At 46.9% G+C, this 23,163-nt stretch overlaps 1 pseudogene; it reads left to right on the plus strand.

Moving 5' to 3' along the window:
- The first annotated feature begins 10,642 nt into the window (after positions 1-10,642).
- Positions 10,643-23,163, plus strand: part of LOC132389905 (zinc finger protein 850-like) — a 35,085-nt pseudogene continuing 22,564 nt past the window's right edge.

Below are 23,163 nucleotides of genomic sequence, written 5' to 3' on the forward strand. Positions count from 1 at the left end.
AACAATAACATCAACACCCCCGAAAAATAAACATTCCTACCCGGGACAATTGCGGAGGAGCCGGTGTCACCAGTGTGGAGGCGGCCGCATCGGGAGCAGCGGACACAACGGGCGACCCCGGAAGATTCACAGGTGAAGTGTCGCCTCACCTGGAAGGATGTTTGGACAACGGAGAGAGTTTGACCGTCCGGCCCTTTCACTGTGACACCCCGAACTCCACATCAAATCCGTCCAAACGAATCTGGGTGATCTTTAATGACCAATAAATATAATTCCTCTCAGCGATCAGCTGTCTGAATGATTCCCTGACTCTGAGAGGAAGGGGTATCTATGGTCCACACTGTCAGGGTGTTGAGTTTACCAGGAGTCAAAGACTGCAGGGACGGGAGGTTTTCTGTTGACTAATACATTGTGTGTGGATCCCGCTGGCAACGCACTCCCACATGTGACGTCACACAGCTCCTCCCCCACGCGCCTGACGTCAGGCATGGGCTCCCCCACCGGGTTCTGCCCTGATGTGCGTGGTGTCTTACGTCACGGACGCGCTGCTGTGCTCGAGCTTTATCGGTTTAACAGCTGGGCTAATAATCACGTGACTAGCCCCGCCCCCACCGCTGTCAACAGAGGATTCAGGGGCTACGTTATTCCCATTGTTGCGAAGTTATGTCAATCACGGGTTACAACCAGTAGCGGAGGCGGACAAGCCGAGTGGGCGTTACCCCGCTGAGTCCGTCACCCTCTCGAGCGCCGACAGCCTCCTCAGAGCGAAGAAAACCTCAAAGTAAATGTCCGCTTTCTGATTTATTTCCCTTTCCCTCCGAGGGAAGTTGGGGCGTTTGTGAAGCGTATCCTGCGGCCGGAGTCTGATATATCGCTGAGAGGTAGGAGGAGACCGCTCGGCCCGTCGGTTCGATGCCGGTTCCCCGGGGAGGGATTTTATTGACAGGATGAAGATGGTGAGAGAGGGGGCGGACAGGATGTTTGTCCCGGTGGGGACAGGAGGGGCTCATCTGTGGAAATGTCTGAACCCACGGTGGTGCCGAGCAGAGGGATTCACCACATTGGGGGCAAACACCGGCAGACTGTTGCCCTGCAAGCGGGACCAATGGTCCGGGCAGAGTGACAATTATTTGTGCTTTGTTGAGATTGTACCTGGAATTTGGTGTAAAATCCCGCTCCCCATACTGACACGGGTTATACAGACCAAAGAACAAACTGCCGGAGGAACTCAGTGGGTCGGGCAGCATCTGTGGAGGAAAATCGACCGTCAACATTTCGGGCCGAGACTCTCCCTCTGGACTGAGAGTGGACGGGAAATAGTCAGATAAAAGAGGTGAGGGGTGGGGATGGGGCAAGAGATGGGGAGAGAGAGGTGGATACAGGTCAGGGGGAGGTGGGAAGGTGGAAATAGTAACAGGGGTGGGAGGTGAGTGGTTGGGGCAACACGGGGCTGCAGAAGATGGAAATTAATTCCACAGAGGATTATCAAAGAGGATAGAGAGCATTTGTTATAGAGAGTGCAATGAAGATTCACCAGACTGATCCCTGGGGTGGTGGGGTTATCATATGAAGAAAGATCAAATGTGATAACCCTTTCATTTAGAGAATCGAGGACTGAGAGGTGAACATTGAAATGCACAACATCATGACCGGTTGAACCAGGGATCTCAGTCTCTGAAACAGGGATGGACTGTCCGGGACTGAGATGAGAGGAAATGTCCCCATTCCGAGGGTGGTAAATGTCTGTAAAACCCCTCCACAGAGGGCGGTGAAAACTCAGTGATCGTCCCCACGTAAAACAGAGGGCGGCAAATGTGTGGAGACCGAAGGGATGGAGGAAACGAGGACTGGGCAGAAACATTTGGCTGAGATGGGAGAGCAGACGCAATCTTGCTGATGGTTAGAGGGGCTGAATGGCCTGCTGTTTCTCACTTGATATTTCAGTGTTCCTGTCCAGCAAGGCTCCGGAGGAATGCGAGTACAAATTAGTGTTTATAAACACAGAACTGATTTAAATGAAACGTGAAAATTTCCTGTTTGGGTCTGAATTATGTTTTGGACCTGGATGGGAATGAGCCGCTGACTCTGTGACCTGGAGATGGAGGGAAAGGGATCGGGGAAGATATGGTGTTAAATAATAATCATGTCTCTGGGGTAAATATGGAATAATGTGGGGAATGCAGTGGATGAGTCGGGCAGCGTGTGAGGGGCGAGGAGCAGAGTCACCAGATCAGAAGGGAGACCCTCCACCCTTCACCTGATCCCGTTTCCTGTTCACGTTTCTCTGCAGATCTGCAGCATCTGCGGGTCACTGCTCTACGTGTATGTGTAGCTTCATCTTTCCCCGTTCAGACAAGTCAGTGAGATCCGGATCTGTCACGTCCTCTGTTGTGCGTGGACAATGTTTTTTTCTCTGCAATACTTTCTGCATGTTTCTTGTTTAAAATCACAATTGTTAAAATCTATTGTTATGAATTAGGTTCTACTGCTGCCGCAGGGACAATGAATTTCATGTCATATGCCGGTGCTATTAAACCTGATTCTGATATTGATATGGGAGACCCACCACCGGCCACCTGTTCCCAGTTACCGCAGATCGTAATGTGAGATTGAAGCATTTTCCATACAGTTGCTTTCCACAGAAATTACAACAGTTCAGTTTCCTTCTGAGGTTCCTGAGCAGAAGCTCAGTCTGTCTAATATTTCCACACAATTAAAATGGGGAATTTGTTTATTATCTACTAAGAGATGTGCTTAGTGGTGGGGTCCTGTTGAAAGTGGCGAATGTTGAGGAGGATAATATACTGGATCCGGAGGCTGGTGGGGTGGTAGGTCAGGAAAGGGGAACTCGGTCCCTGTTGTGGTGAAGGGAGGATGGGGTGAGGGTCGAAGTGCGGGAAATGGAGGTGATGAGGGTGAGAGCATCATTGATGACGGCAGAAGGAAACCACGATTCTTAAATAAAGAGGACATTTGAGATATCCTGGAATGGAAAGCCTCATCCTGGGAGCAGAGGCAGCGGAAACTGAGGAGCTGGGAATAGGGAATAACATTTTTGCATGTGGCTCCATCCCAGTTTCACTCTGCCTCCTCCTCTAGCTGCCTATCACCTCTCTCATCGTTCTGCCTTCTTCTACAACAAATAGTGCTTTACCTTCATTACCTTTCCTGCCCAACGTTGACTGCTCGTTTCCACGGCTGCTGCCCAACCTGCTGAGTTCCTTCAGCGTGTTGTGCGTGTTTCTTTGACCCCAGCACCTGCAGAGTATTTGGTGTAAAATCCCGCTCCCCATACTAACACGGATTATACAGACCAAAGAACAAACTGCCGGAGGAACTCAGTGGGTCGGGCATCATCTGTGCAGGGAAATGGACCGTCAACGTTTCAGGCCGAGATCATCCCTCTGGACTCAGGATGGACGGGAAATAGTCAGAGAAAGGAGGTGAGGGGTGGGGACGGTGCGGGAACTGGGGAGTGAGAAGTGGATCCAGGTGAGGGGGAGGTGGGAAGGTGGAAATAGTGACAGAGATGCGAGGAGACCGAACGGGATCGAGGATTGGATAGAAAGACGTGGCTGGGATGGGAGAGCAGCCGCCATCTTGCTGACGGTTTTGGTGCTGCTGTTTCTCACTTGATGTTTCCGTGTTCCTGTCCAGTGAGGCTCCGGAGGAATGTGAGTAGAAATTAGTGTTTATAAACATAGAAGCGACTTCAATGAAACCTGCACAAATCAGCTGGGAATTGTGGATCGGACCGGGATATGAATCGAACCTGTAACTCTGAGAACCGGGTGGTGGAGAGATGGGGATGGGAAGATACGGCAGGATAAATCAAAAATGCAATTGGTGTAAAATGCGGCAGTTAGGTTGGACAGCGTGTGAGGCGAGGAGCTGAATCACCGGTTCAGGTGGGAGACCCTCCATCCGTCACGTGATCCAGGTTCTCGAACGCAGATCTGCAGCATCTCAGGTTTTCGCTTCCGAGGCCCCGCCCCCGCTCTCACAGACTCCGGATGGGCGGGGTTTACGTTCAGTTCTCTGTTGAAGCGGATCGCCTGCTGGGTGCGAGTGGTCCGATCGCTGTCTCCGGGACAAATTGATCACGTTCTCATCGGTCAGTATTGACGCCAGTCACTAGGGGTGAACGCGACCGACAATTTCCCATCGGTGAGTACTGAAGCCGATCCCGGGGGAGGGGAACCTCATGTTGGGCAGAGAGTCCCGTCAACTTCCTCGAACTGGCGGCCTCGTCCCGCTTCCTGGACACAACCTGTCGTGGTCGGTCCGGGTTATGGGACCTTCACACCGAAGCGCCTGAGATGAGCCGCCGCTCAGCCCCCGGTGTTCTGGTCCCAGGAGCGGGATGAGGTGGTGATGCCGGGACTGAACACATCCATTAAGATGTACCTGGTGAACTTTACCTCCATCACCCGGCCCGGTATCGGATCCAAACTTCACCTGGATCGACGACTGGGGTCGATAATTGTTTTACATATTTCCAGCACACTGGAAGCGGCCGTTCGGCCTGTTGTGTTCTTGCAGACAGAGAGGGTTAAACAGAGTTATCGCACCCTCGGGACACTGCTCCACGTGTATGAGAAATTCTTCTTTCCCCCGTTCAGACAGGACAGTGAGATCCAGATCTCTCACGTCCTCCCGGGGGGCTGGAAAGTTTATTTCCATCTTCTTTCCATTGCTACGACTTTTCAAAACGCTGACAGCGTTTCCCGATATCTGGCCCTATTAATGCGAGAATTAAGTTTTTTTCATTTGTCTGAGTTTCTCTGAAATGTGTACACTCCCATTTGTGAAGTGTAGTGCAGTGCAGTTAGATATGTGGTGCAAGGTCACATCGATTTAGACTGTGAGGTCAGGAGTCCACTCATCACGCTGTTCGCTTCTAACAGCAGAATGGACACCGTCCTTGAGCCCGGTGGAATGTTTCTGTTTTATTTTCTCTTCGCCCCTATGGGGCATTAGAAATGAGAAAGGGTTATAGGGATCTTTGATTATGGTGTTTGCTTTACTGTGGTAGTGAGAAGTGTAGACAGACTCCATGAAGGGGAGGTTGGTTTCTATGATGTGCTCAACTGAGTCCACAGTTCTCCGCTATTTCATTCAGCTAAAGGAAGGGCAGTAGCCTTATGAAGATGTGAAGTATCGGGATGGGATACTTTCTGCGGTGAATTGATAAAGTTTGTAGAGTAGAAAAGGGCATATACCAAAGTTCTTATTGTTTGTTCTGGTTTTGTTGTATTAGAATCTGTTATCCACTAGTGCGTACTGTTATTTAAGGGTCTGTGTATTGCGGGAGGAACATCAGAGATCGCCCTTCATCCCATTCTCCCATCTGACTCCATTTGCTCATCCCCTGCCGATCTGCGTCAACCTCTGTCCAGCATCTGTCCCACCACCTCAATGAGAAATATTAACCATCTTGTTCAACCTCTGTACGGCCTGTATCCCACCACCTCAAAGATATATATCAACCATCTTGTACAACCTCTGTCCGGCCTGTATCCCACCACCTTAATGATATATATCAACCATCTTGTTCAGCGATGGTACAGCCTGTATCCCACCATCTCAATGAGAAATAACAACCATCTTGTTCAACCTCTGCCCGAACTGTATCCCATCAACTCACTGATATATATCAATCATCTTGTTCAACCTCTGTCCAGTCTGTATCTCATCTATGATTATTCATCAACAATCTTTCTCCTACCGTTGTCTTCATTGTGAAGTATTTTGCCTTACTGAGCTATTTCTGAAATCTTTTGTTGTTACCAGGAAATACCAGAGAATTTGTTGAATGCAGCACAAGGAATGGTAAAGGCAGCCATTACAATCTCAGCTTAAACTTTACGAAATGGAAAAGGTGGGAATATGGTGTTGAAATAAATATAAGCCATGGTTGAATGGTGGAGCAGACTCGATGGACCGAATTCCCTAATTCTGTTCCTCGGTCTTGTGTCTTTCCATGACTGGATGATGGCTCTTTCCATATCAGGTTTTATTACGTGTGAGGGACAATTACAGATTTGTTCACTGAGGGATGTCCCTGTGGGTGTTGTAGAGACCGGTGCTTGGAGCCCAGTTGTACCCAAATTGAGTCAACTATTTGATTGAGGAACCAAATCAACATTCCCAAGAGCAAACACGAGGTAATCTGCAGATGTTGGAAATTCAAACAATACACACAAAATGCTGGTGGAACACAGCAGGCCAGGTAACATCTATAAGGAAAAGCACTGTCGACGTTTCGGGCCGAGAACCTTCATCAAGACTTTTTGAAAGGAGGGATACTAATAGATTTGAAAGTAGTGAGGGGAGGCAGGAATGCGAAATGATAGAAGGTCGGAGGGGATGGGATGAAGCCAAGAGCTGGAAAGGAGATTGGCGAAAGTGATACAGAGCTGGAAAAGGGAAAGTATCATGGGACGGGAGGGCTCGGGAGAAATAAAGGGGGAGGGGGAGCACCAGAAGGAGATGGGGAGCAGGCAGGGCGATGTGCAGAGAGAGAAAAAAAAGAACAAACAACTAAGTATGTCAGTGATGTGGTAAGAAGGGGAGGAGGGGCATTAACGGAAGTTAGAGAAATCAATGTTCATGCCATCAGGTTGGAGGCTACCCAGCCGGTATATAAGGTGTTGTTCCTCCAACCTGAGTGTGGATTCATCTGTACAGTAGAGGAGGGCCATAGACAGACATATCAGAATGGGAATGGGACATGGAATTAAAATGTGTAGCCATTGGGAGGAGCCGGGGTCGGGATCACTCTCTGCGGGCCGAAGATATCACTTTCCCATCGGTGAGTATTGAGACCGATCCCGAGCGGGGAGATCTGATGTTGGCCATGAGCCCCGAACTGAGGGCCAATTACTCATTTAGTACCCAGTTATATGGGCTCGTCAAAGATGTGTCGACATCACTTAATCTACATTGAATAATCCAAACCAAGAGCCCAGGCTGTCTATTTCCGCAGAATTTAAATGGTACTCCCGCCAACAGGTCACGTGAGGCTGTGTGCCGCAGGCTCCTCGCGTTTGTCCTTGTGCTTTATGGCTGTTGTGCCTTCTCCCGGACTGGGGTGGCTGAGAAAAGAGAACGTCCCAGATTGTGGGGATCTTTGATTTCACTGCCTGCTTTACCGAGGGACTGGGAAGTCTGGGGGGGGGGGGTGGAGAATGGTTTCTGTGATGTGCTGATCTGTATCTAAAAGTCTCTGCAGTTCCTCCCAGTCACGGGCAGATGAGTTACCATGCAAAGTCGTGATGTATCTGGATGGGGAATTTTCTATGGTGTGTTGATATAAAAATTGTTCAGCGTCAAAGTATATCTGACAAAGTTCTTATTGTTTGCTCTAACTTTGTCATTTTAGAATCTTTTATGCAGTAGTATATACTATTAATTCAGTATCTGTGTATTGCTGGAGGACCATCAGTGATCGTCCTTGATTCCTTCACCCACCTGGTTCCATCTGCTCATCCCTGCCCATCTTGTTCAACCTCTGCCCAGTCTCCTAACCTACACCCCGCCCGCATCAGTGATATGCATCAACCATCTGGGTCAACTTCTGTCCACCCTGTATCCCACACCTCAATGTAATACATTAGTAATCTTTCCTCCAACCCTTGTCTTAATTTTTAAGTGTTCTTTTGCACCTTTGGCCTCAATGAGTATTTCCAGAGTCGGTTATTGCTAGCTGGAATGCCGGAGGGCCATCAGGTACCAGTCCTGTTGTGCATTGGTATGGAGGTGCTGGTATTTGAACTGTGACTGGCTGACACACTGCGGCATTTTACTGGCAGCAAAGAGTACTGGGAGAGTTGGTGCTTGGGCTCTAATCCTGTGATCGGCATTCCAGGCAAATGGAACTGTTGATGATTTAGCTTTGACGTTGGATTGTGCTTCTACAAATGGGGCTGGATGATCGTCCTTCTGCAATAAAGCAGAAATTTCAAACAGGTGGACTTTGGTTGTGGGGAAATCCGGGATTGTCAGATGGGAGGGGGGTTCGATGTGTGAGACTCTCAGGGTTGTTAAATGACATGTTCAGCTGTTTGATCCTGTGAGGTTGGGAACTGGATATCACAGTTTTTGATCTTGGTAAAAATGTACCCGGGGATCGAGCTGCTTGGACTTATGAGGTGTTGAGAGAGTATTCCTGGTCTGGGATCAGATTTTTTTTTCTGGAGTTCCTTTGGAAGCAAAGACTGCTGCTGAGGAAATGATGGGTTCCCAGTCCATCCTCACAGGGAGAGGCTATGAGTGAATGTGCTGATCCGTGTTTACAACAATAGAAATAGACTCGTGAGTTTTGGTGTTCAAACTGTGTTTGGAAATCCCCCCCCCCTCACTGTCACCTGTCTGTCCTCGGTGGAAATCAGGCAGAATTTCGCGTTGCTGGAGATCTTAACTAAAAACTGTAAATGTTTGAAGTCATTCTGATGAAACGTTATACCTGAATGGTAAAGTTTGTTCCTCTCCCCACAGTTGTTCCTTACCTGCTGAGCGTTTCAGGTAATTCCAGCTTCTTTTTATTACATTCATTCTGGACTGGTTTATATTTTCCGAAATGGACCTGATTTAACCTGGGAATGGAAATGACTCGTTCTGTGATAGGAGAACAGTAAAGTAAGCACAACCTTCCCCCGTCAATTATCCTGGTACCAATTTGTCTGTTACTTCAGGAAATGTGTTCAGTGCAGTTATTGCTAAGAAGGTTTACAAGAATAATCTCAGGAATGATCAGCTTTAAGTATGAGGAGCACTTGATGTTTCTGGACCTGTACTCTGTACTCAGAGGGTCGATGCTGGTGGCCAGGGTGAGGGTAGTTAAGTAAACCTACCGAATGCTGAAAAGCCTGGATACAGTGGACATGGAGAGGATGTTTCCATTAGTCGGAGTGTCTGTAATCTTACAGCACAACCTCAGAATAAAAAAAATTCCCTTTAAAACTGAGATGAGAAAACATATGTCCAAAAGATGTCTGAAATGTAGAATTTGTTGCCGCAGAGGTAGGGTGAGGCTGCCTTTGAGTGTATTTATTACATAGATTAATATATTCATGATTGCTAAGTCACTTCAGGATTACAGAAGGAAGGCAGGAATATGGTGTTAAAATAAATCTCAGCCATGTTTGAGCGGTGGGGCTGACCAGATGGATCGAATCAAATAATTTTGTTCCTGTGTCTTATGTCGTAACATGACTGAATGATGGCTCCTTCTTATCCCATATCATTTTGTGACGTGTGAGGGACAATAGATTGTTCACTGAGATCATTATATCTGCCTTCAAAGTTTAAATATTAGTCAGTTTTGTTATTAGTAACATTTAGTAGAAATGTTTGGTTCTCCTTTTTATTGCTAATGTGCTTCATTATCTTTCATGTTAAAGTCAGACCTGAGCTGAGAGGTTTAATGGAAGGAAAACCCCAACTGGAAGCAAACCACAGATGAAGACGAGGGAACAGTAACAAGTGAACCAGCCCGAGGATTGAGAGCAACAACTGAAGAGGACTCATCTGAATCGGAGATTCCAGGATTCAGTCAGGAGGACGTTTGGTGAGTCTCACTTACTCAAACACTATAGACATTTCATGCCTGTACTAAGGAAGGTAGGAAATAGTTGGAGTGAGACTGAATGTGCCCAGAAGTAACAGTTATGCCTCAGTCAGACCCAGTTCCAATCACTCCAGGTCTGGTAATAAGCTGCGAGCAGCACAGCCGTTTAAAACCAGTCCCTCTCACTCACAGTGTTTACTCAGATCAAGATCTTGCATCTCCTGAAGTAGCTTTTGGTCAGTTCTGAGTGGGGAGAGGGAAAGAGAGGGGAGTGTTTATACTGACTGCTTTTCAAAAAGAGTAATTGTTTGAACTTGCTGCAAACTCTCTACCCATACCCTATACTTTCTCAGCTAAGTTATTGACATAGATGACGAGTAGCAATGGGCAGGACGCCAGGAAATGACACTAAGCTCGGGACTCGAGTTCGAGAAACAGCCTCTCACCCTCTGTTTGCAGACCCTGGGGCTCTGTAACAAACCCAATTGTAATAGGAAGATTAGTCAGTGATTAAGATGATGAGAGAATTGTGGCCTCCTGAAAGGATATGCGAGCTGAGCTGCCTGATTCATTGGACCAGATCCACCCTCGGGTTGACAACGTAATTTACCCCTTGCCCATCCACCCGGGTCATGTTACTTCCGATCACTCACAGTACCCCAACCACCCTCAGTCCCACCAGTGGCCCCACAGCCTTCTGACCATTCACCCCACACCGATACATAGACAGACCCCTTCACCAACGTCCACCCTCCCAGCTTGGGGAACCAGAGCAAACTGATCCCGCAATCCTGACTCAGTGCAAAACTAAAACCAGGGATGCAAGACCGGAGAGCCCGGAGCCTCCCGCTGTCCGGCTCGGTCCCGACCCGTTCCCACTGCAACCAGCCCTCGATTTACAAAAACCCCAGATCAACCCCTTCCTCACGTCATCTGAACAGGAAACACCCCGGTATTAGCTGCGGTTGACATCGTGCTGCGACTTACAGTAGGTCCCCTTATGTGGTTAAACGCCCCACTGTCGGAAATGGAGACCCGAACCGTACGTGGTCAAACTCCCCGCTGTCAGAAATGGAGACCGGAACCGTACGCGGTCAGACTCCCCGTTGTCAGAAATGGAGACCCGAACCGTACGCGGTCAAACTCCCCGCTGTCAGAAATGGAGACCGGAACCGTACGCGGTCAAACTCCCCGCTGTCGGAAATGGAGACCCGAACCGTACGTGGTCAAACTCCCCGCTGTCAGAAATGGAGACCGGAACCGTACGCGGTCAAACTCCCCGCTGTCAGAAATGGAGACCGGAACCGTACGCGGTCAGACTCCCTGCTGTCCGAAATGGAGACCCGAACCGTACGCGGTCAAACTCCCTGCTGTCGGAAATGGAGACCCGAACCGTACGCGGTCAAACTCCCCGATGTCCGAAATGGAGACCGGAACCGTACGCGGTCAGACTCCCTGCTGTCCGAAATGGAGACCCGAACCGTACGCGGTCAAACTCCCTGCTGTCGGAAATGGAGACCGGAACCGTACGCGGTCAAACACCCTGCTGTCCGAAATGGAGACCCGAACCGTACACGGTCAAACTCCCTGCTGTGGGTAATGGAGACCGGAACCGTACGCGGTCAAACACCCTGCTGTCCGAAATGGAGACCCGAACCGTACACCGCGTAGAAATGAAATCGCTCGGTGGATTGGTTCGGAGACTTGTGAACATACGTGATTAACGACCCTGCAACTGGGGACTGAATAAATATTTAGTCTAATAATTCTAATCAGACACACTATCTCCTCGCCTTTCTCTCTCATCCCTAGCTACTTACCACATCTCCCTCAACACTCCCTCCTCCCAGTCCCTCTTCATTATGCAGCCCTCTACCCCAGCCCTTACTTCTATCTCCTTCTCGCCCGCACCGTCTTGCCTCTCCCTCACCCTTACCTTATCATCGCCCCTCAATCATCCTTGGTTCCTCATCGCCTTTCTCCCTCTCCCCCTTCTCTACCCCTCTGTTACACCCCTATTCGACCAGTCTCCCACTCTCTGTCACCCCTTTCCTCGCTTTCTACTCTCACCACTGTCTCTACTCCTTTAATCACAAATCGTACTCCACTCTCTTCTCTCTTCATCCCTTCACTCTCTCATGCCTCTTTTAATTTCTCTCACACTCTCCCCCCTCTGTTCATCTGTTTCTCTTACTCTTCCATTCTCTCTCCCATCCCACAATCCCTGTCCCTACCCCTATCACCTGTCATCCCTCTCCCGATCTCAGACACCCTCTGTCTTCCCGTCTCCATCTCCTCCTCTCTCATGCATACTCTCAGCTCACTCAAACTCGTCTCTCTCACTCACTAACCTCTGCCTCTCGGTAACCTCCATTTCTAACCCTCTCCCTCGCTATCTCTCTCCCAATGTCCCACACAATCTCTTGCTCTCCCAAACAATCTCCCTGATGGCATCCGTATCCCACAATGTCTTCCCCTCTCTCTCACCCTCTAAATGCACCGCTCATCCAAAGCGTTCCCCGTCTTCGCTCTCTCTCACTCTCTCTCAACACACCCCTGTTCCTCTCTCCCTTCCTCCCTCTCTCCCGCCCTCTCGTCACACCCTGCGCTCTCCACCTCATCCCATACATCAACAATACTGAAATGCCAAGTGCCGTTTGTAACTGGGATCTTTCTGGGTTCCAGATCCTCGGTAATGGTCTTTGTATATGAGGATCAGCAGGATCCTGGGGTCCGACTCCCTCAGGCACTCAGAGCAGTTACGCAGGTTGACTCTGTGTTAAGAAGACATACAACACATTAGCTTTCATCAGTCAAGGGATTCAGTTTAAGAGCCGAGTGTTAATGTTGCAGCTATATAGGACCCTGGTCAGACCCCACGGAGTACTGTTTTCAATTCTGGTCGCCCCACTACAAGAAGGATGTGGAAACCATAGAAATGGTGCAGAGGAGATTTACAAGGATGTTGCCTGGATTGGAGAGCAGGCCTTATGAGACTTGTTTGAGTGAACTCAGCCTTTTCTCTTTGGAGCGACCGAGGAGGAGAGGTGACCTAATAGAGGTATACAAGATAATGAGAAGCATTGATCGAGTGGATAGTTAGCGGCTTTTTCGCAGGGCTGCAATGGCTAGCACGAGAGGGCATAGTTTTAAGGAGCTTGTAAGTAGGTACAGAGGAGATGTCAGGGGTAGTTTCTTTTACGCAATGGTGTGCGTGGAATGGGCCTTGATGGAGGTGGAAACGATAGGGTCTTTTTAAGATACTCCTGCATGGCTAGATCCGTAGAAACAGAGAACACTACAACACAGAAACAGGCCTTTTGGCCTTTCTTGGCTGTGCCGAATCATTTTTCTGCCTAATCCCACTGACCTGCAACTGGACCATATCCCTCCATACCCCTGTCATCCATATACCTGTCCAAGATTTTCTTAAATGTTAGAAGTGAACCTGCATTCACCACTTCATCTGGCAGCTCATTCCACACTCCCAACAGTCTCTGTGTGAAGAAGCACCCACCCCCGCCATGTTTCATTTAAACTTTTCCACGTTCACCCTTTAACCATGAGCTCTGTTTTTTTTATTCTCCCCTGGCCTCAGTGGAAAAAGCCTGTTTGCATTCACTCTATCTATACCCATCATAATTTTATACACCTCTATCAAATCACCCCTCATTTTCCTACGCTCCAGGGAATAAAGTCCTAACCTATTCAAACTTTCTCTGTATCTCAGTTTCTCAAGTCCCGGCAACATCCTTGTAAAGGTTTTCTGCACTCTTTCAACCTTATTAATATCTTTCCTGTAATTAGGTGACCAAAACTGCACACAATACTCCAAATTCGGTCTCACCAATGTCGTATACAACCTCACCATTACATTCCAACTCTTATACTCAATACCTTGATTCATAAAGGCCAATGTACCAGAAACTCTATTTACAACCCTATCTACTTGTGACGCAATTTTTAGGGAATTATGAATCTTTCCTTCCAGATCCCTCTGTTCTGCTGCACTCTTCAGTGTCCTACCATTTACCTTGTATGTTCTACCTTGGTTTGACCTTCCGAAGTGCAATACCTCACACTTGTCCGCATTAATTTCCATCTGCCATTTTTGCAGCCCATTCCTGCAACCCTCTGCAATCTTTGAAAACCTTCCTCACTGTCCACTACACCTCCAGCCTTTGGATCATCAGCAAATTTACTTATCCAATTTGCCACATTAGCATCCAGATCATTGATATAGGTGGCAAAGAACAATGGACCCAGCACTGATTCCTGTGGCACACCACTAGTCACAGGCCTCCATTCAGCGTATCAATCCTCCACTACCACTCTCTGGCTTCTTCCATTGAGCCAATGTCTAATCCAATTTACTCCCTCTCCATGTATACCTAGCGACTGAATCTTTCTAATTGACCTCCCATGCGGGACCTTGCCAAAAGCCTTACTGAAGTCCGTGTATATAACATCCACTTCCCTCATCCACTTTCCTGGTAAACCTCCTCGAAAAACGCTAATAGATTGTTTAAACTTGACCTACCACGCACAAAGCCATGCTAACTTTTTTCTAATAAGTCCCTGTCTATCCAAATACTTGTAGACCCTCTCTTCTAGTACTCCTTCCAATAATCTACCTACTACTGATGTCCAGCTTACCGACCTATAATATCCCAACTTACTTTTTGACCCACTTTTAAACAACGGAACTACAAGAGCTATCTTCCGGCACCTGACCCGTGGATATCGACGTTATAAATATTTCACCCAGGTCCCCTGAAATTTCAAAACCAGAATCCTTCAAAATCCGAGAGAATACTCTGTCAGGTCCAGGGGATTTATCTACTCTGATTTGCCTCAAGAAAGCAAGCACCTCATCCTCTTCAGTCTGTATGTTCCATGACCGCCCTACTTGTTTGCCTTGTTTCCATAGACTCCATTCCAGTTTTCTTAATAAATACAGATGCAAAAAAAAAACATTTAATATCTCTCCCATTTCTTTTGGTTCCATACATAGCCGACGACTCTGATCTTCAGGAGACCAATTTTATCCCTTACTATCCCTTTGCACTTAACATACCTGGAGAAGCTCTTAGGATTATCCTTCACCCTGACTGCCAAAGCAACCTCATGTCTTCTTTTAACCGTACTGATTTCTTTCTTCAGTATTTTCTTATTCTTTTTGTACTCCTCAAGCATCTTATTTCCTGCCTGTTGCCTATACATGCTATACATATATCTCTTCTTCTTTATCAGAGTTCCAATATCCCTCGAGAACCAAGGTTCCTTATAGTTATTCGTTTTGCCTTTACCCCTACCAAGAACAAAAAAAATCTGCACTCTCAAAATTTCTTCTTTGAATGCCTCCCACTTAGCAATCACATCCGTGCCAGAGAACAACTTATCCCAATCTACGCGTTTTAGATCCTTTCTCAATTCTTCAAATTTGGCTTTTTTTTTCCAGTTTCATCCCGAGGACCAGATCTATCTTTATCCATGATCAAGTTGAAAGTAATGACGTTATGAACAATGGAAACAAAGTGCTCCCCTACACACACTTCCGTCACCTGCCCTAGATCATTTCCTAATAGGAGATCTAATATTACATCCTCCCTAGTTGGTATATCTATATATTGATTTAAAAAACTTTGCTGAACACATTTCACAAACTCTAACCCATCCAGACCTTTAACAGTCTGGAAGTCCCAATCAATGTGGGGACTCCCACACATTTTAGACATACTCTTTCAGAGATCCTGATTTACTTCTTATGTGTTCTCTTGTTTCTTTTATGCTCCAGAAGAAACTGCCTGCCTATCCCTGTTATGCAACTCCATTCATTTTGTGCTTCACCAGGGTCTCAATATCTCTTGAAATCCAAGTTTCCCTACAGTTTCTATCTTTACTTTTTATTCTGACAAGCACATACCCGCTTTGTACTTTCAAGATTTCACTTTGAAGGCCTCCCATTTACCAAGCACACCTTTGCCATAAAGCAGCCTGTCCCAGTCCACAGTTGCCAGATCCTAGTGTAGATTCCAGGTGTTGATCCATGTCCTGAACACATCCACCTTTCCTACGCTGCTCCTTGTATTGAAATATACAGGTCTCAGCATATTCACTGCACCATGCTCAACGTTTTCATTCCTGACTTTCTCTGAGGACTGAACAACAACTGTCTCCACAACCTGTCCACTCTCTGTTCTGTTATTCAGACTCCCATTCCCCTGCAACTTTAGTTTACCCCTACCTACCCCAGCTCCCAGCATGTAGCTCTATCACCCCTTTGGCTTTCCTCTCCCAGATCAATAAAAGGACGTTCAGACCATGTAGTGGCAAAGAGGAATAAATGAGGCACTTATGAACTACATGAAATTCAATTGAACTCTTATGAAAGAAATAAAAGAAGGCATGAGGTTGCCCCAGCAGACAAGGTGAAGGAGAATCCTCATGGATTCTGCAGAAATGTTATGAGCAAAAGGATTGCAAGGGAAAAAATTATTCCTCTGGAAGATCAGAATGGTAAGCCATATGAGGAGACAAAACAGATGTGGGGGAGCTTTTTCGCATCCGTATTTACACAGGAGATGGACACAGATTCTATAGAAGTGAAGCAAAGCTGCATGAACTTCATGGACCCTGTACAGATTTCAGAGGTGGAGGCGTTTGCTGTCTTAAGGCAAATTCAGTTGCAAGATCAGCTCCTGAAGGTTGGAGAATGGCTAATGTTATCCCACCTTTCAAGAAGGGAGGGAAGGAGAAAACGGAGAACTATCGCCCTGTTAGCCTAACGTCAGTCGTGGGGAAGATGCTTGAGTCCATTATTAAGGACGAAATAGTGGCACATCTAGATGGCAGAAATAGGATTAGGCCGAGCCAGCATGGATTTACCAAGGGCAAATCATGCTTGACTAATCTGTTGGAGTTTTTTGAGGGTGTAACAAGGATGTTAGACGAGGGTAAGCCAGTGGATGTTGTATACCTAGATTTTCAGAAGGCATTCGATAAGGTGCCACATAGGAGATTGGTGAGTAAAATCAGAGCTCATGGCATTGGGGGCAGGGTTTCAACATGGATAGAAAACTGGTTGGCAGATAGAAAGCAAAGGGTAGCAGTGAATTGGTGTTTCTCGGACTGGCTGGAGGTGACTAGTGGGGTACCACAGGGCTCTGTATTGGGACCACAGCTCTTTACGATTTATGTCAATGATTTAGATGAGGGCATTGAAAACTATATCAGCAAGTTTGCTGACGATACTAAACTGGGTGGCAGTGTGACATGCGAAGAGGACGTTAGGAGAATACAGGGAGACTTGGATAGGCTGAGTGAGTGGGCAGATACTTGGCAGATGTCATTCAATGTGAATAAATGTGAAGTTATCCACTTTGGAAGCAGGAACAAGGGGGCAGAGTATTGTCTGAACGGTGTAGAGTTAGGTAAGGGAGAAATGCAAAGAGACCTAGGAGTCCTAGTTCACCAGACAATGAAGGTGAATGAGCAAGTGCAACAGGCAGTGAAGAGGGCAAATGGAATGTTGGCCTTTGTTACAAGGGGAATTGAATACAAGAACAAGGATGTCCTTTTGCATTTGTACAGGGCCCTGGTGAGACCACACCTGGAATATTGTGTACAGTTTTGGTCTCCAGGTTTAAGGAAGGATATTCTGGCAGTTGAGGAAGTGCAGCGTAGATTCACTAGGTTGATTCCTGGGATGGCAGGGCTGTCTTACGCAGAGAGATTGGAGAGATTGGGCTTGTACACGCTGGAATTGAGGAGATTGAAAGGGGATCTGATTGAAACGTTTAAGCTAATTAAAGGATTTGATCGGATTGAGGCAGAAAATATGTTCCAGATGTTGGGAGAGTCCAGTACCAGAGGGCATGGATTGAGAATAAGAGGTCAGTTATTTAAAACAGAGTTGAGGAAGAGCTTCTTCTCCCAGAGAGTTGTGCAGGTGTGGAATGCACTACATCGGAAGACGGTGGAGGCCAATTCTCTGGATGCTTTCAAGAAGGAGCTAGATAGATATCTGATGGATAGGGGAATCAAGGAATATGGGGACAAGGCAGGGACTGGGTATTGATAGTGAATGATCAGCCATGATCTCAGAATGGCGGTGCAGACTCGAGGGGCCGAATGATCTACTTCTGCACCTATTGTCTATTGTCTAAATTAGTGTGGATCAATCCCCAGGGCCTGACAAGTTGTTCCCTGTGACCGTGCGGAAGACAAGTGCAGAAATTGTAGCGGCCCAAGCACAGATATTTAAATAATCCTTAGTGACAGGTGTGCTACTGGAGGATTGGAGGACAGCCAATGTTCTTCTGCTGTTTAGGAAAGACGCTAAAAATTATCTATGAAATTGTACATTGGTGAGCTTGACATCAGTAATCGGAAAGTTATAGAAAAGTATATGCAGGAACCAGATAAAGGTATTTGGACAGATGTGGGCTGATTAAAGATAGACAGCATGGCTTTGTGCATGGTAGGTCATGTCTAGCCAATTTATAGAGTCTCTCGAGGAAGTTATCGGGAATGTAGATGAAGGCAAGGCAGTGGGTGTTGTCTACATGGACGTTAGGAAGGCACTTCACAAAGTCTCATATGGGAGTTTGATCAAGAAGGTTCGGTCACTCAGCATTCAAGACGAGATAGTAAATTGGATGAGACACTGTCTTTGGGAGAAGCCCGAGTGTGGTAGCAGATGGTTGCCTCTCTGATCGGTGGCCAGGGACTAGTGGTGAGCCATAGGGATCAGTGCTGGATCTGATGTTGTTTGTCATCTATATCAAGAATCTGGATAATGGTGTGTTTAACCGGATCAGTAGATTTGTAGATGACACCAAGACTAGTGGTGTAGTGGACAGTGAGGAAGACTATCATGGCTTGCAGTGCGATCTGGACCGGCTGGGAAAATGGATTAAGTAATGGAAAAAGGTATTTACTGCAGACAAGTGTGAGGTTTTGCATTTTGGTATGATCTACCAATGGAGGACTCTCACAGTGACTGGTTAGGCACGGAGGAGTTTTGTAGAAGAAAGAGACCTGGGAATACAAGTTCTTAATTCACTGAAACTGGTATCACTGTTAGATAGTGATGGGATAAAAAAAAATCAGCCCATTGGCCTTCATGAACCAAAGAACTGAAAACAATAAATGGATGTTATGTTGACTTGAAGAAGACATTGGTGAGCCGTAATTTGGAGTACTGTGTGCAGTTCTGTTCACGTACCTACATGAAAGATGTAAAAGAGTTTGAAAGAGTTTAGAGAAAATTCACAAGGATGTTGCCAGGTCGAGAAGACTTGGGTTATTAGGAAAGATTGAACAGGTCAGGACTTTATTCCTTGGAATGTAGAAGAATTGTGAGAAGATTTGATGGAGGTGTACCAAAATTATGAGGGTTATACATGGGGTAAATGGAAGCTTTTTCATTTTTCAAAAATGGCTTTTCCAACTGAGATTGGGTGGAACGATAACCAGAGGCCATGGATTAAGAGTGAAAGGTGAAACATTAAGGCGATTATGAGGGGATACTTCTTTAAACATCGATCATCCAGGTGTGGAATGAGCAGACAACCTAACTGGTGCATGCGTGCTCAACTTCAAAATATAAGAGGATTGTATAGGTACCTGGATGGTAGGGGTATGGGAACAGACAGCTTAAGTAGATCATCATAAACTAGATGGAACAAAGGGCCTGTTTCTGTGTTGTACCTTTCTATGATTCTGTGACAAGAACATGAAATAATGCTATTATTCTTCTAAATCATTTTATCAGCTGTGCGGACCAACCATTCATCCGGGCAGGGAATCTTCAGAAAGCTTTAAAACTGTGGGAACTTTAAATTGACAGCAGGTAAAAGAAAATCCCAGCTGTATGTCAACAAAGTCTAATACCGGGAGAGAATTTCAGTTACTGTGGCGCCAGGAACCCATGCAGCTCAGTGGGAAATGGGGATAATACCCACGGAGAGAGTCAAACTGAGCCACGTCACGAATTGGAGATGGCAGAAATGCCCCATTCTTATCGAGACAGGAAGGACATCAGACAGTTTGATGGTCATTCCAGATACCAGCACTGTGCCCAGTCAGGAGATGATTTCTCTGTCCAACTTGGGTTGAACCTCAATGTAACAGTGTGATGTCAGATCATACCTTGGAAACTAAAGTGATCTCATCTGAAATATTGTTCTACACCCATTGATGGATTTTGTAAATCTTTTTTTCAGGTTAAAAGCGAGAAGGAATTTGTCTCCAGGAATCTCAAACACGGCACGCCAATTTTGCTGTCTCGATCTAGATATTTATAAAGTGAAGTTGACCGTCCTTCCTGCTCAGACTGTGGGGAGGCTTCAACTAGGTCATCTGACCAACTGGCACGCCCGTCATTTTACACAGGAGAAAGGCCGTTCACCTGCTCAGACAGTGGGAGTAGATTCACTCGGTCACCTCAATTGAAGTTACATCAGCAAATTCACGCTGGGCAAGAACATTCACCTGTTCTTTGTGTGAGAGGAGATTCAGTCTGTCATCCCACCTGTGGACAGAACAGTCCGTTTCCACCGGGCAGAGGCCGGTCATCTGCTGAATTTGTGGGGAGGGATTTACTCGGTTATCTCACCTAATGGCGCTCCAGCGAGTTCACACCGGGGAGCGGCCGTTCACCTGCTCGGACTGTGGGAAGGGATTTACTCGGTCTTCCAGCCTACTGAGTCATCAGAGAATTCACACTGGGGAAAAGCCGATCATCTGTTCGGTCTGTGGGAAGGGATTCACTCACTCATCCACCCTACTGAGTCATCAGCGAGTTCACACTGGGAAGAGGCCATTCACCTGCTCGGACTGCGGAAAGAGATTCACTCAGTTATCCAACCTACAGAGTCATCAGCGAGTTCACACTGGGGAAAAGCCGTTCACCTGCTCAGAATGTGGAAAGGGATTCAGACAGATATCCCATCTAGTGATTCATCAGCGAGTTCACACTGGGGAGAAGCCATTCACCTGCTCAGAATGTGGGAAGGGATTCACTCACTCATCCCATCTACAGAGACACCAACGAATTCACACTGGGGAGAGGCCATTCACCTGCTCGGACTGTGGGAAGGGATTCACTCGTTCATCTTACCTACTGAGTCATCAGCGAGTTCACACTGGGGAGAGGCCATTCACCTGCTCAGAATGTGGGAAGGGATTCACTCAGTCATCCCACCGACAGAGTCATCAACGATTTCACACTGGGGATAAGCCGTTCACCTGCTCAGAATGTGGGAAGAGATTCATTCATTCTTCCGACATACTGAGTCATCAGCGAGTTCACACTGGAGAGAGGCCATTCACCTGCTCAGAATGTGGGAAGAGATTCACTCGTTCATCCGACCTACTCTGTCATCAGCGAGTTCACACTGGGGAGAGGCCGTTCACCTGCTCAGAATGTGGGAAGAGATTCACTCGTTCATCTACCCTACTGAGTCATCAGCGAGTTCACACTGGGGAGAGGCCATTCACCTGCTCAGTCTGTGGGAAGGGATTCACTCAGTCATCCCACCTACAGAGTCATCAGCGAGTTCACTCTGTGGATAAGCCGTTCACCTGCTCCGTCTGTGGGAAGAGATTCACTCTGTCATCCAACTTACTGGTTCATCATCGAGCTCACACTGGTGAGAAGCCGTTCACCTGCTCAGAATGTGGGAAGAGGTTCACTCTGTCATGCAACCTGCAGACACACCAGCGAGTTCACACTGGGGAGAGGCCATTCACCTGCTCAGTCTGTGGGAAAGGATTCACTCGGTTATCCCACCTACAGAGTCATCAGAGAACTCACACTGGGGAGAAGCCGTTCACCTGCTCGGTCTGTGGGAAGGGATTCACTCACTCATCCACCCGACTGAGTCATCAGCGAGTTCACACTGGGGAGAAGCCGTTCATTTGCTCCGTCTGTGGAAAGAGATTCACTAAGTCATCCAACTTACTGGTTCATCATCGAGCTCACAGTGGTGAGAAGCCGTTCACTTGCTCAGAATGTGGAAAGAGATTCACTTATTCATCCGACCTACTGAGTCATCAGCGAGTTCACACTGGGGAGAGGCCGTTCAGCTGCTAAGAATGTGCAAACGGATTCATTCAGTCATCCGAACTACTGGCACAACAGTCAGGTCACACTAGGGACTGGTCGTTGTTATGAATCCCTAGGTTTCGTTTGCTGTGGTCTGTTATTTTATGAGAGAGAGAGAGAGAGAGAGAGAGAGAGAGAGAGAGAGAGAGAGAGAGAGAGAGAGAGAGAGAGAGAGAGAGAGAGAGAGAGAGAGAGAGAGAGAGAGAGAGAGAGAGGGAGAGAAGGAGAGAGAGAGAGTGAGAGAGAGAGAGAGGGAGAGAGAGACAGAGAGAGAGAGAGAGAGAGAGAGGGGGGAGAGAGAGAGAGAGCGCGAGAGAGAGTGAGAGAGAGAGAGGGAGAGAGAGAGAGCGCGAGAGAGAGAGAGAGAGGGAGAGAGGGAGAGAGAGAGAGAGAGCGAGAGGGAGAGAGAGGGGGGGGGGAGAGAGAGAGAGAGAGAGAGTCTGACTTGCAGCTTGTTTAAGTCGCTCGCAGCTTGATTAGTATTAACCGAGGACACAGACACTCAGAGTCAGACAGAAATGAAGGAGGATAAAATGGAACAGTCGAAACAAAGGAGCTTGTGGCCAAGGGTCACTATTTGTGACTTTACTATGCCCACAAGGGTGGGTTAATTATCGATTCAGCATAATATACATCGAATGTGTGGATGTCACCTCGTTTGATCCATAGGAGCGGATCTGATTTGGGATATCCTGTGAAGACCACTGATGTGTTAACCCTTGCCTGGCTGTGGTGTGGTAATTCGCTTGAAGACAAAACGCCTTGTGACAAGTCACTTTCCGTGATCATTTGTATGTGGATTTGGAATTACGATGGATAAAATCTACAGTGACTGTTCTCTCGTTTTACCACCATGGAACCTGTAGAATTCGACATAATTGCCTTCTCTCGACATTTACCCTGGATTACAAATATCTCTCACATCACCTATTCCATGAATGAACTAAACTTTCATACTTTACCATCTCAAGACTCCAAGCCTTGATTCCCCTAAACTCAATAGTTTGGGACTTACATTTACACACATATATACACATTACTCTGTTAACTTTTATTTATCTTGCTTAAGTTGCTATATAGTAAGTAAATACTAATAAAGAAAGTATTTTTTACATACAATCCACACTCCAGTGTGAACTCTATTGCAGCTGGTTTGTTTCTAAAGTGTCATGGTTCGTAATAAAATCGGGGCCTGCATCCGAAATATGAACAAATTTGGGGCGTATTGATTGATCTATTATCGATTTCATTGGGGAAATCCCACTTGATTTATTTGTGTGTGGAAAATCAGCAGCGGATGATGATAGGTTTGTGGAAGCGCCAACCTCTGAGGCATTGGAGGATGCCAGACGGATTGAGTTGTTCAGTATTGCTAAAAAGTTAAAACTTGTAAGGTGAAATTGACAATGAGGAGGGAACAGATGCAGAGAATAATAGCTGAACATTATGTATCTGAGGGTGTGTTTAAAGTGGAGGAGTT

The sequence above is a fragment of the Hypanus sabinus genome, unplaced genomic scaffold (genome assembly GCF_030144855.1).
Source record: "Hypanus sabinus isolate sHypSab1 unplaced genomic scaffold, sHypSab1.hap1 scaffold_699, whole genome shotgun sequence".
Classification (NCBI taxonomy): Eukaryota; Metazoa; Chordata; class Chondrichthyes; order Myliobatiformes; family Dasyatidae; genus Hypanus; species Hypanus sabinus.